The sequence below is a fragment of the Nannospalax galili genome, unplaced genomic scaffold (genome assembly GCF_000622305.1).
Source record: "Nannospalax galili isolate Female #2095 unplaced genomic scaffold, S.galili_v1.0 scaffold1035, whole genome shotgun sequence".
Classification (NCBI taxonomy): domain Eukaryota; kingdom Metazoa; phylum Chordata; class Mammalia; order Rodentia; family Spalacidae; genus Nannospalax; species Nannospalax galili.
The window spans coordinates 901,211-914,183 of record NW_008335439.1 but is presented as its reverse complement, the minus strand read 5'-3'; positions in this window follow the sequence as shown (position 1 = coordinate 914,183).

The following is a 12,973-nucleotide window of genomic DNA, read 5'->3' as shown; positions in this document are numbered from 1 at the left end:
GATCTGAGTTATGTTTCTTGGAGGGGAAGATAATACCAAATTCAAAATTGCCAGAAAGAAGCAGGGATCTGATACAGAGACCCATGGCCAGATGTTTCGCACACTCTTGTCTGTCTTGTAGAGAAATTATGACCCACAACATCAGAGGGATGGTGTGAGCTCAACTCAAGACTTGCATAAATTTAACATTAGCAGGTCCTAATATTTAACTTGGGATAACTAAGTAAAACCTCTCCCCAAGATGCTCCGCAGTCTTATGAATATGCAGATGAGATACCTAAGACGGACTTGCAGAGATCTGTAGTAAATACATCGACAGAATTGTGCAGCCAAAACAGAGGATTTAAGTCCATACAATGTTTTTGTGTAAGTACAACACTTAGAGGCAAGTTTTATTATAATGCGCTGAATCTATTGAGCATTCAAATCAGTTGATAGCATTTTTAAATCACAGTTATTTTGGCATTTCTTATTGAAAGCAATAGAAGAGAGACCAGAAGTAATAAATTTGTTTGTGAAAAGCTTCTGGTGGTTGTGCACTGTTGTAACGAGGATGAAATTATGCAATAAATTTACAGATGTGTTGCCTTTATTGTCAGCACTGGCCGCCTTTTTCCTGCTTATTTTTTCCTGCTTATATACGGATGTGCATATATCTTAATCATTGCTATGTGGGTGTATATTTTAACCAAACTATACCTACCGCAGGACAAGGCTCAGGCTTTGAATGAATGGAATATGTATTTGCAGGAGGTATTTAGTTCAAGGTTTTAGAAAATAAATTCCAGGAAATCATTACTTTTAAATGCAGGCCTTGTATGTGTCTGAGTAACTCCCACTATCCTAAATGACACTGGGATGGGGGAGTGAATGCGTGTCTCAGTTATTGCTGACAACCCACATTAGGCATTTTAAAAAGTCATTATTAATTTTATTTATTTGTAGGAATGAAACGTCTTTCTCAGTGTTGGATTTAATGAGTTGGACAGACATACCCACCATTAGCTTGCTGTTCACCAGGTATGTGATTCCTTCTCTCCTCACTGGATAGCTCTTGAACTATACTATTACAATTCTATAATTCATATAAGCCATATAGTCTGTATTCTATCCCACTTTCTTTGAAATCCACCCCCATCATCTCCACATTTTCACCTCTAGCATCTATATATGGGACAGTAAAAAAAAATCTACAAAATGTTCATTTATCTTTAAAACATGAAACAAATTGGAAGACAATGAAAAGACAAAAGCAGGAGAAGGGGTTTCACGGATTTGTCGTGGCAGGAAACAGTGATTGCTTAGGCATTTTATCACTGTGCTCTGTGACAGAGGAAGAAACAGAGTAAAGTGAATGAATGCCGGCAGCTCTGGGATGTGTGCGGACACAGAAGAAGATGCCTTGAATTTCTATGAGTCTTTGCAACTGGAGTTGCTGAGGCAGGTTCTAAGACCCAACTTAATGGTGATTTAATTCCTTGACAGAAGGTACTGTAGAACATAGCCAGGAGACAGAGCTTACAGCAGAGGCTTTGCATTTTTGTAATAGAAGTTTAAAAATTCTTCTATCCTCCAATTCCTCAACTTTTCGTCTCAATATCTTTTCCCTCTCAACAATGTAGTAATTTTGAAATCCAGTTAATCAAGCAAATGACAGAACAGTAGATCCCTATGGGCTAGAGATATGTGATCCTCCGGAGGCTGTACCTTTCCTCCAACCTTATTCTCCAACTTCTCATTTGTCCTTGAGAAATAAAACGATTTGTCTCCAAAACTACAGAAGTCCCAGTTGCTAAGACCCAGTCCTGCTGTCTAGTAATGAGCTGCATCTGAACCAGGTTCCTTTGCCTGCCTATCAGTTCCCCCCTCAGGTACTGGGCTCCCTCAGCAGGTCTCTACCCAACTCCCAATGTACTCCACTACAGCATTTTCTGTCTTCCCTAACAGTTTCTGTTGTAAATTGAATATGGAATCCATTCAGTTTCATTGTCACAAGATGGCGATGGCTTTTTGTTTGTTTTTCCAATGTATTTTTATTGAATTTCCCTGCATTTCATACATCTAAATCATATTTAGACCCCCTCCCCTATCTGCACCTCCATAACCAAACCACAGGATTTAATGTATTCTGTCATATATGTTAAGGCCTGCTGAGTCAAGTTTGTTTGGCCAGAGATCCCTCAGTGTGAGTTCATATGTTAGAGCCTGTTCAGCCTATCTGGTTTCACTTCCTTAAAGAAAATCAACTCTCCTTCATCCAGTAGTGATCAGCTGCCAATAGTTCTTCAGATAAGGTTAGGGAATCCTGCCCATTTCTCCAGCTCTATGCTGATTTTCGTCTGATTGAGTTTGCATGGATCTTGTGCATGCTGTCACTATTGCTGTAAATTCATATGAGCATGAATTCATTCTTATGGTCATGCACCTCCTCCCTGGCTCTTACAATCTTTCTGCCCCCTCATCTACAATGGTCCCTGAGCCTTGGGTTAGTGAAGTTTAATATTAGTCCTGTCTGAACAAGAGCAGAGAGAATAATAATCTGTCTAATAATATGTCTTTAAATTTTCACCAGGGAAGCTTCCTCATGCAACAGAAGGCAGTGAACAGAGACGATCACAACTGGCCAAAGTGTAGAGAATAAGAGACTGCAAGGTTGTAGCTTTCTATGAGATTCTGGAAACTTTGGGAAGCAAGGACTAGCTGGGGATATTGGGAAACTAAGGGGGCATCCTTCATAGCTGTGTTTTGTCCTGCACCTCACTTTCTCCCACCTTTCCGTCCACTATGTGGTGACCAGCTTCTATTACATGTGCTCATCACCAGGATGCTCTGTTCCTCTGTGCTCCCAAAAGCAACAGACCCAAAGAGTATGTATATTCTGAAATCTATGTATTCCCTCCATTTGATGTCTCATATATATTCCACATGAATGAAACAACTGACTAGCGCAGTAGCTGGTGACGAATATATACGAGAAGTGTTGCTGGTTTTGTGTTCAGAGGTCCACAGAACAGTTTTGGGAGAAGAAAATGGAAAAATTTGGAGATTAGGGCTCAAGAAACCTTATATTGCTGTGAACAGTTTTATGGTCAATTCTTTGAGAGCCCAGGACCGTAGGAAGATAAGGAAGACAGACAGTAAATTGTGCTCATGATGCTTTGTAAGCAAAGGAAGATTCTATTGGGAACTGAATTAGAAGCCTTGCATGATACATTGTTATAAGAAACTTGCCTACACTTGATCAATGTCTTGAGACTTTCTGTAAGGCTAAATTTAAAGGTCATGAGTTAGTTAATATGGTAGGAAAAACATCAAGGCAGCTCAGCATTTAGGCTATGGTGTGGTTATTATTAGCTGTTGCTTTTAACTGGGCTCAGAGTGAAAATTTTGAGCAAAAATCAGAGCAGAAAGATTTGAAAAACTGCCAGTTTTTACAGAAAAGAAGTTAATTAGTAGCTAGTGTGGGTACTGGAAAGTTAGTGTCATGAGAAAGAAAACTAGTTTTCATTGGGAAAAATAGAATGATTTCTAAAGACAGCTCTGCAGTTGACTGGACTCTATTCATTAACAAAATTAAAGCTATAAGGCTTGTAACTTATATGAAAACTTTGATTTGGGAATGGATCTATGGAGGCCTCTGATCACACAGGGATACCTAGGGACAATATTCCCTACTTCATTTATCCACACTCAAATTCAGGCTACTAAAGCCATAGACTAAAGAGACTTAGCCTCTGCTTGAGGAGGCTGCAGACTTCTGCATTGCCCTTATGATGAAGAATGCAAGTCACAAGTCGTGGCGATTTCCATCTACATTTTAAAGTAAAGCCTAGAGGGTCAGTCAATGTACTTGACCAGTTGAGAATCCTGCCAGTATTCCTGGAAAGGGAATGTTTAACTTGTTTTTTTGATTATAGAGTGACTCAGATAAAGAAACTTGGGTCTTAAACTTTTGAGCATTACTGGAACTGGTAAGATTATAGGAGCTCAATTGTGTGTGGTGGTGTACTCCTTTAGTTCCAGCACTCAGGAGGCAGAGGTAGCAGATCTCCGTGAGATTGAGGACAGTCTGGTCTACATAGTGAGTTCCAGGCCAGCTGTGATTACAGGGAGACCCTGTCTCAAAAACAAGCAAATGCAACAAACAAACAACAACAAAACAAAACCAACCCACCAAACAACAACAAAAGACCACAGGTGCTCTTAGCATTGACAGAATGGTTTTTGCATCATGAGATGGACATGAGTCTTTGTGGGGGCTGGGGTGGAATGCTATGGTTAGGAGATATGCTTGGGAGCGTATTACAAGAGATAGAATTATATTAGTTAATCTTGATGATCGATTTAAATAAATTGAGAAACAGCTAAGAGATTTGAAAAGTACACATTTGTGTGTATCTGTAATTAAATTTCAGGAGAGGTTTAAATGAGAAATGAAAAACCACCCCAAATTTGGGAGGCATCATCACATCGGCTGGGGTCTCAGCTGGACTAAAAGGGAGAAAAGAAGAAACCTTGCAAGAGTATGGACTTTCTCTGTGTCTGGACCCTGTGGTGTGAGCCACTCTCCATCACGCCCTACCACCAAGAAGATGGAAAACACAGACAATGCAGGACAAAATAAGTCTGCCCTACAGTGAAGCTATTTTTGCAGTAGTTTAGGACAGTGAGGGGGGAGGGAAAAAAAAAACTGAGTAAAATAGTTTCACTCCTCATCCTGATACTTGGTTTGGGAACCCTGAGTCTTCCTGTGACCCTGGCCCTGCTCTTGGGGTGACTGACTGGGAATTCTGATTCTTTCTGTTGGCCTGTCCCGCCCTTAAGGTGCTTGCCTCATCCTTGAATCCATGACTCTTGCACATTCTCCTATACAAGCTCCTTGGGCATGCTCACATTTAAAAATACATCTTACTTACTTATTTTTATTTTATGTGTCTGTTTTGCCTGCATGTGTGTAAGTGAACTCATGTCGTGCAATGCCCATGGAGGCCAGAAGAGCTGCAGGGATCCCCTGGAACTGGATTTACAGATGGTTGTTAGCCACCATGACCATGTGGGTGCTGGGAACTGAACCCAAGTCTTATGTAAGAGCACTCAGTTATCTCAACTGTTGAACCATCTCTCCAGTCCCATACTCCCACCTTTTAACAAACTGTTCTTTTCCTTTGCTTTCTTTGTTGTTTGAGAATTCCATACATACATATAATGCATTTTGATTAAATCTATCTCCCTTTCTTTACCCTCCAATTCATCCCCTATAATCATACCACTTTTCCCTTTCAACTCTAAGTGTTTTTTAAATTTTTTAATGCACAGAGTGTTCTTAGTTCTGCTTATGTGTGTATGAGTACAGGACCCTCAACTGGAGCATGGGTGGCCTCTATGGGGCTGCATCCCTGAAGCAAATGGACTCTCCTCCCCCAACAGCTGTGAATTGTCAATAACTCCTGAGGTAGTGATGGAACTTCATGAGCCCCTCCCATCCATTCTGGGATTTGGGCTGGCTTGATCTTGTGTAGGTCTTGCCCAAGTAGTCACAGCTAGGTTGAGTCCATATGTGCCATGATCCTGTCATGTCTAATTGATATTGTTAATTACAATTACAGATAAGTTTTTACATTTTAATAACAACATACATCATTTAATGAGAAAGTAGTGTGCCATACTCAAGCTGAATTTTAAGTACACATTGAAGGAAAATTGTTTACTTATTAATAAATCTGAAAAGTTTGGAAAATTATTTTGAATATTTTCATTGCTAACAGTCTCTGGCTAACATGAAAATGATCATACTTTGCAATACAGAATCATTAAAACAATGATCCCAGACTTGGATGCACAGTGCAGCAGATGACTTGTCTAGATTCAGTCTGTCATAAATTCAAAAACAATCAACTCCATAAATAATAGTTATGCTAATTTAAAATGTGATTCCTAGTTCTATTAAACAAGAATAAATATGTGAGGAAGTGGATCTCTCTGCAATGGAGGTCAGCCTGGTCTACATAGTGAGTTCCATGTGAGCTGAGGCTATGGGGAGACCCTGTCTCAAAAAATGAAAAAATAAAATAAAATGAAAAGCCACCATGTGAGCTACCAAGTATACATGTTAAGAAAATAATAACCAACTTAAAATTATTTACTGTAATGAGGTGAGTCTATGGTTATCTTATGTATTCTGTTTGAATTTTGAATGCTACAAGACAAATGTCTGTTGTAGGATTATTAAAAAAATGGTGAAATATTTTAAAGAACTTTTAATTTTTTTCTCTTTTTAATGTTTTTATTGATTTGAGAATTTCATACAATGTATTGTTATGGTTCAGATCCTCTTCCCTCTTCTAACCTTACTACTCCATCTGAATTCATGTCCTCTATTTGTCTTATTTTCTTAAAGCCTGTTGAGTCTAATCTGTGTTTCCTAAGGATTCTTATGTGTGGTTCCAGCCCTTGGAGTCTGGTCGACCTACCAGACATCACATCAGTTAAGAAAATTTTCTATGCCTCTTCAGCATCTATCAATTGCCAATAGATCCTGAGCTAGGGCTGGGGCTCTCTGGCTAACTTTCCCATCCATGTCAGGCCTTGGCTGCCTTGGATACACACAGGTCTTGTGCATGCTGTCATAAGTGCTGTGCATTCATATATGTGCCTACCCTGTGGTGTCTAGACAACAGTTTCCTATATTTATCTGCTACCTTTGGCTCTAAGAATCTTTCCAACCCCTCTTTTACCATGATCCCCAAGCTTTGGGAGGAGAGGGTTTGATATAGGCATCCCATCAGTGCTACACACTCTGTAGCCTCTTATTCCTTGCATGTTGAGCATTTGTTGTTCTCTGTGTCAATCGATAACTGCTGCAAAGAACCTTCTCTGGTCAGAGTTGAGACTTGTATGTAGTTCAGTGGTAGAACACTTGCCCAATATGGACAAGGCCATGGTTTCAAGTCCCAGCAAACAGTCCACTCTCAGTATAAGAAAGGTATCAAAGAGCTACTGTATTTAAATTTTTAATTGAATTTTAACTTCATTCTTAATCAGTATAGATGTGTATGGTAATTTCACTTTTGTACTTTATGGAAGACTGAGACCAGACCAGGAATTTATTGGAATGTGCTTCTCAGCCTGAGAGCAGGAGCCTACGCAATAATCTGTAGTTCAAATGGTATCATAATGTATTTATGCCATGCCTAGTTATGCAGTTCTTAATTCATAATTATCGTAGGAACTGCTTTGGGTTTATTCTGGTTTATTTGGTGCTTGGAGATGGCTCAAGGTAGCCTTGTTCTTGGGGCACCCATCATGGGGATGGCTCAGGGTAGCCTTGTTCTTGGGGTACCCACCAGTAGTAGCCACAAGCTGCCCACAGTCATTTCTTTCTTCTGAAGATTTTTACGGACCAGCGTTCCTCGCTCAGCTGCTGCTTCTGATAGTCTGCTCAGCTTTTTCGCTTCCAACTTATGGTATTCCTGAGTCACCTGTTGTAATTTCTTCCACAGTCAATGACTTTCCCTGCTGATACCTGCACAGTTCCAAATTAGCCTGCTTTTCTGACAGCTCAAAGGCCTGGGTGGTCATCTGAAGCTACTTGCTCTGTGCTCTGTAACCCGCATCCTATCTAGCACATTAGGCTGGGGTTTTTGTGGGTGTTTTTTGTGGTTCTTTTTGTTTTTGTTTTTTCCAGGAAAGCCTTTTACTGTAAGAACTGGAAATGTACCTCCTGGTCGCTGGCAGTTATCTCGGTCTGGATTTTCTGTAGTTTAATCTCCTGTCTCTCCTTTGTGATCAAAGGGTGCCGGATCTCTTTGCCCTGCATGAGCTGTGCTGGAAGGTCTGCAGCTCTCTCTACATATGTGGAGCCTGGTTCCCTTTGCCTGTCTTCTGTCTCCCCACAGTTTTGAAAAGCTCTTTCTCTGGCTGCTCAGATTTCTTTGCACACTGCTCAGGCTTTTATTCTTGGATGCTCTGAGAGGATGCGTTCTCAGCCTTGACAAGTAGCTTTTCCTTCTGTAGTTCTTTAGTGCTCTCCAGAAGCTGTTCCTCTGGGATTTGAGTTTTGTGCTTCTTCAGTGACACCACTGTTACTTTTTACCTTGTTCTTCAACTTTCTTGACTTTGACTTGAAAGCTTTATTTAGCATACTCGGATGGTAACTGTAGAAAGGAACTTCTGGAACTCTCAGAAACATGCCCTGAAAAGCCAGGTGTTCATTAGGGCCAGTGTAGAGGGCACAGACAGTAACTGCTGATAGGTGAGTCCTAGAGACAGGTGTCTTCCACTCTGCAGCATAGCATCCAAGTAGGGGGATTTCTCATGATTTTCCATCTGGTTAACAATGTGACTTCATCTCCGTTGGTAGCCAGGAAGTCAGGCCAGAGCAGAAGGAATTTAATCTCTTCCACTGCTGAATAAGATACAGGAACCAGCCATCCAGTTGCTTAGGACCCCTGGTTTTTCAGAACTCATATTGAGACACACGTTCTTGGTCTTCAAGTGTGAGAGCTGGCCCTTGAGATCCCATCTTACTTGTTTCACCATCCTGACTTTAGGGCTTGGCCCCTCCTGAGTCATACCATAGAAAATAGTGCCCTCTTCCTGGCTACTTACAAATCTCCTGTCCTTTTTCAGTTCTCACTACAGTTTTCCCAGCTCCCCTATTACACAACTACTATCCATGTTTCCTTCCAGCCTCTGTAGTATGATCTACACTGTTACCAACTTGAAGTCCAATGGATTCTGTAGAAAATCAGATTCCAGGACATCACAGAATGGTCTAGCTAGACTATAACTTTGTGGTGTTGTGGGAAGAGCTGGAGAAAAGCTGTCAGCATTCATGTCTCAGACTGAGCTGCAGGCTCAGAGGCAGGCTTTGTTCCCCTGTGTGTCTGTTGCTGTTGGGAATTGCTGGTTTGGGGAAAAGCACCTTTGTCTAGGTGTGTGGTGGGTACACATATGGTGCTCAAAGGGTGAGAATTTGCCTGTAGTACTCCGTAGGCCAGACAGAAAAACAAGGAGGCTCCTGGAGTCAGAGGGTTCAGATGCTGGGTTTCCATGAACTTTCTTCAACTTATTCCTTTCTTCCATGAAGCCTCAGACCTTAGAAAGTGTCAATAAGGCTATTGTAGTTTGAATGAGAAATGTTCCACATAGGTTCAAGTTCTTGAACACTTATTGTATGGTCCCCAGTTGGTGGTAGTTTTGGGAGAGGTTGTGGAATCTATAAGAGGTAAAGTCTTGCTAGAGGAAGAATGTCACCAAAGATGAACTTTGATAGTTCATATCCTTGCCCACTTTCCAGTTTACTCGCTCACCACCTACTGTTTGCCCTTGGACATGTGTGCTCTCAGCTTTCAGTCTCTGTTGCCTGCTGATGACTGTTATGCTTCTATGCGGTGATGTAATCTTGTCCCTCTGGAGCTATGAGCTAGAATAAACTCTTTCTTCCATAAGTTGCCTTGGTTATAGTATTTTATCAGAGCTCTTGTTCTAAGCAATAGAAATACAACAAAATGAAAATTACAAGGCTCTGATATTCATCAACTTTTATTTTAGTAAAAGAGATAGAGGGAATACCTGGACAAGTATATACAAAGGGCATTTAAACATGATCAAGAATAAGATACATTCTGTTAGGTGGGAGATTGTGTTAGATTCTAATTTGCTGAGACACAATTACTGACAACATAACTTATGTGGAAAAGCAATGTATTTGTGTTCATAGTCTGAGAGGTTTGAGGTCATCATGACAGGGCATGAAAGAAAAGAGAAGTCCATGTCCTGGGGTTCAGAATGCAGAGCAATGGAGAACGTAGTGTTTGCCCTCTGGATGCTTCCTTCTCATCCACAGGATATAAGTTTAAATTGACACTCAATGAAACAGAGAAGCTTACTGCAGTGCTAAACAAACTGGCTCCACAGTCTATAATCTAATGACGTCTTTGTTGTGCAGCACAGCTTTGACCTCACATCCCTTTAGTTTCCTCTTCAATAAAAAAGTAATAATACCATCATGAGTGAATTGTCATGTGTATTTAACAAGCTGGTCCCTTTTTTCTCATTGATTCCCAGACTGCCACAGTAGCATCAGCTGGAAGCTTATGGAAACACTGATGTACCTATATCTACCCCATGGTGACGTCATCAAAATCTACATTCAACCAGACTTCTCAAGTAATTCATCTACATGTTCAAAGTAGTACAATGATTAATGTAGGACTTTAGAGCACAACTAAGTGTCATTATTTTACGTCGCCGTCATTATCATCTCTGATGTAGGCACATCAGACATGGCTTGGCAGTTATTTTTTCATTAGAAATGTTTCATGTTTGCACATTGCTCTAATGAGGGCTTTCAATAAAATCTGTAATTAATAAAATTATGAAAGAAAGAGCATGGAAGACAAGCTCCTTTTTCCAAATCAATCTAATAATTTCACGTTACCTTTAGTCCTGGATACGGATTGGATTTTCATATTACATGCTTTTTTCATTACTGTGACAAAACACCTGAAGAAAGAAACAAGTTTTATTAAGAGTCTGTCATGGCAGAGAAGGCAGGATAGTGGGACCTGGAAGTGGCTGGTCCCACTGTGTCTGTTGTGAGGAAGCAGAGAATAGCTAGACCTCAGCTCACATGTCCCTGCTCCTCTGCTTTTTGGCCTAGAACACCAGCCCATAAGATGATACCACACACATGAGGGTGGATCTTTTCTCTTCAGTTAAACTATTCTTGAAACTTCCACAAAGACACATACACAGATGTGTCTCCTAGGTGATTCCAAATAGCATCAAGTTGACTGTCAAGACCAATCATCACTTGTGACATTCAGAGTCAGGAGGGCTTTAGAGAATTCCTCTCTTTGGTGTTTTTATCATGAGGGGATTTGATTCTAATAAATCATAGAGATTTTTATTTCTGTTTACCTTTCCCAAAGTTGATGCTATTGCATTACACACAAGGAACAATCCATTGCGTAATACATGTTTTATATTGGCTACTTTTCATCTTCTCATCATTAAAAATATTATCACTAATTCTTTTAGACATTCATACAATTAATTTGATCACATGTCTCCCCTCCTCTGACTCTTCCATGATTTCCCCCACCTTCCTACCCACTCAACTTCACACTGAGTTTTTCTCCACTGAGTCTAATATGCCTTTCCCAAATATTATTGGATATGGAATCTACCCAGAATTGTCATTGACCTACTAGGGGTCAGCAACACCCTCATGGGAAACTGATTCTTTAGCTTCTTAACTAGGGATAGGACCTCATGCCCAGCTCCCCACCTGCATGCTGGGGTTTTGTCTGGCTTGAGATAGAATAGGTCTTGTACATGTTGTTCAATTACTTTGAGGTCCTATGTGCTGTCTAGAAAACATTGCTTCCTTGTATTCATTCACCTCTGGCTCTTGCAAATTTTCACGCCTCACTTTCTGAAAAGTCTCTGAGCCTTGCAGACAGTGGTGATTCCTGGACGTCCCATTTGAGGCTGAGCACTCCGTGAGCTCTTGTTCTCTGTATGTTGACCAGTTGTGGCTTTCTGCATTAATTGCTTTCTATTATAAGAATAAGTTTTCTCTGATGAGGGATGAAAGATTCACTAATCTGTAGATACAGTAATATGTTATGAGAAATCACTTTAATACTACATCTGTTCCGTAAAATAGCAGTAGGTTTTCTCTAGGGTCTATGACAAATCATTGCATAGGACTGTCCTCCATCAGCAGACTATGGACAGATACCTTCTTTCCATGCTTAGTTGCACCCGCTTGCCTTAAGATCACCCAGCCAAACTTGACTGCTATGCTCTGCAAGAAAGGAGGGGCAAGGAGAGTCAGCCCCACCTTCCAACCAACCTGTAAGCCTTAGTTGCAAGAAGGGGAGGTGCTAAGGGTGTATAATCTAAGGAAGCTGTAGGGAGGCTCTCTCCATTTTGCAAGGCTGTGTGGAAGACACAGTCTATGTATGGGTGAGGACTTTCCAGTGTGGCCTTAGAAGGTGAGCCCACACTCCTGAAAGTAAATTCTCACCTACTGCTCTATAAGTAAGTCCAGTAAACTCACTGGTTTCCCAGATGATACTTTGGGAAAATTGTACCTTGGTTTGCCATAAGGTACAAGGGAGGAAGAGCTGTACATAGTTCGTGCCTCCCAAAAGCAAATTTAGCTACATCTATATCTAGTCACAGGTTCTTAGCCCTGATAGTGGTGTCAGCTATGGGTTCCATCTTGTGGATAGAAAAAGGCTTAAATATAATCAGAGGGTTCTTGGTCGCTCTCAAAGCATTTGTTCTGCTGTGGCCCTGGTTGGCTTACCTTGTCAGGAAGGTTGTTACTATAGCTCACAAGGGTCACAATTGTGTAAGATGAATGACTATTTTTCTGCTTAGGTTGTATGTATAGAACTATGAAAGCTAGCCAGTAGGGATGGAGCTTACAAGCCAGTACTCACTTGATTTCCCCATATTTTGTGATTCACATTTCAGTTGTCTTCAGCAATGGGTCTTACTGTCAAATTCTGGACAGTAATCAAGAGAAATACCAACAGCCTATAATTTGGGGGGTCTGTGGAATACCACTGGCCAACAACTCAAAGACGGGGGTTTTATTTGCTAAGATGAAGTTTCATGGAAACTATGAAAGCCAGAAAAGTCTGGACTGATATCTTACAAGTCATGAAAGAACCCAGATGCTGGCCATGCTAGTATTATCGAACAAAACTATCAGTTGTGATAGGAGCAGAAAGGAAAATATTCCATGATAAAAACAGAGTTAAGGCATTTCTATTCACTAAGCCAGCTCTATACAGGATACTGGAAGGAAAACTTCAGTCTGAAGAGAAGATTAAACACACCACAGAGGGTACAGCAAAGAAATACAATTCAGAAAAGTTAACCAATAGCGGTCTAAGAAAACAATGCTACAGCACAAATATAACAAGAATTAATAAACATAGGTCACTAATAA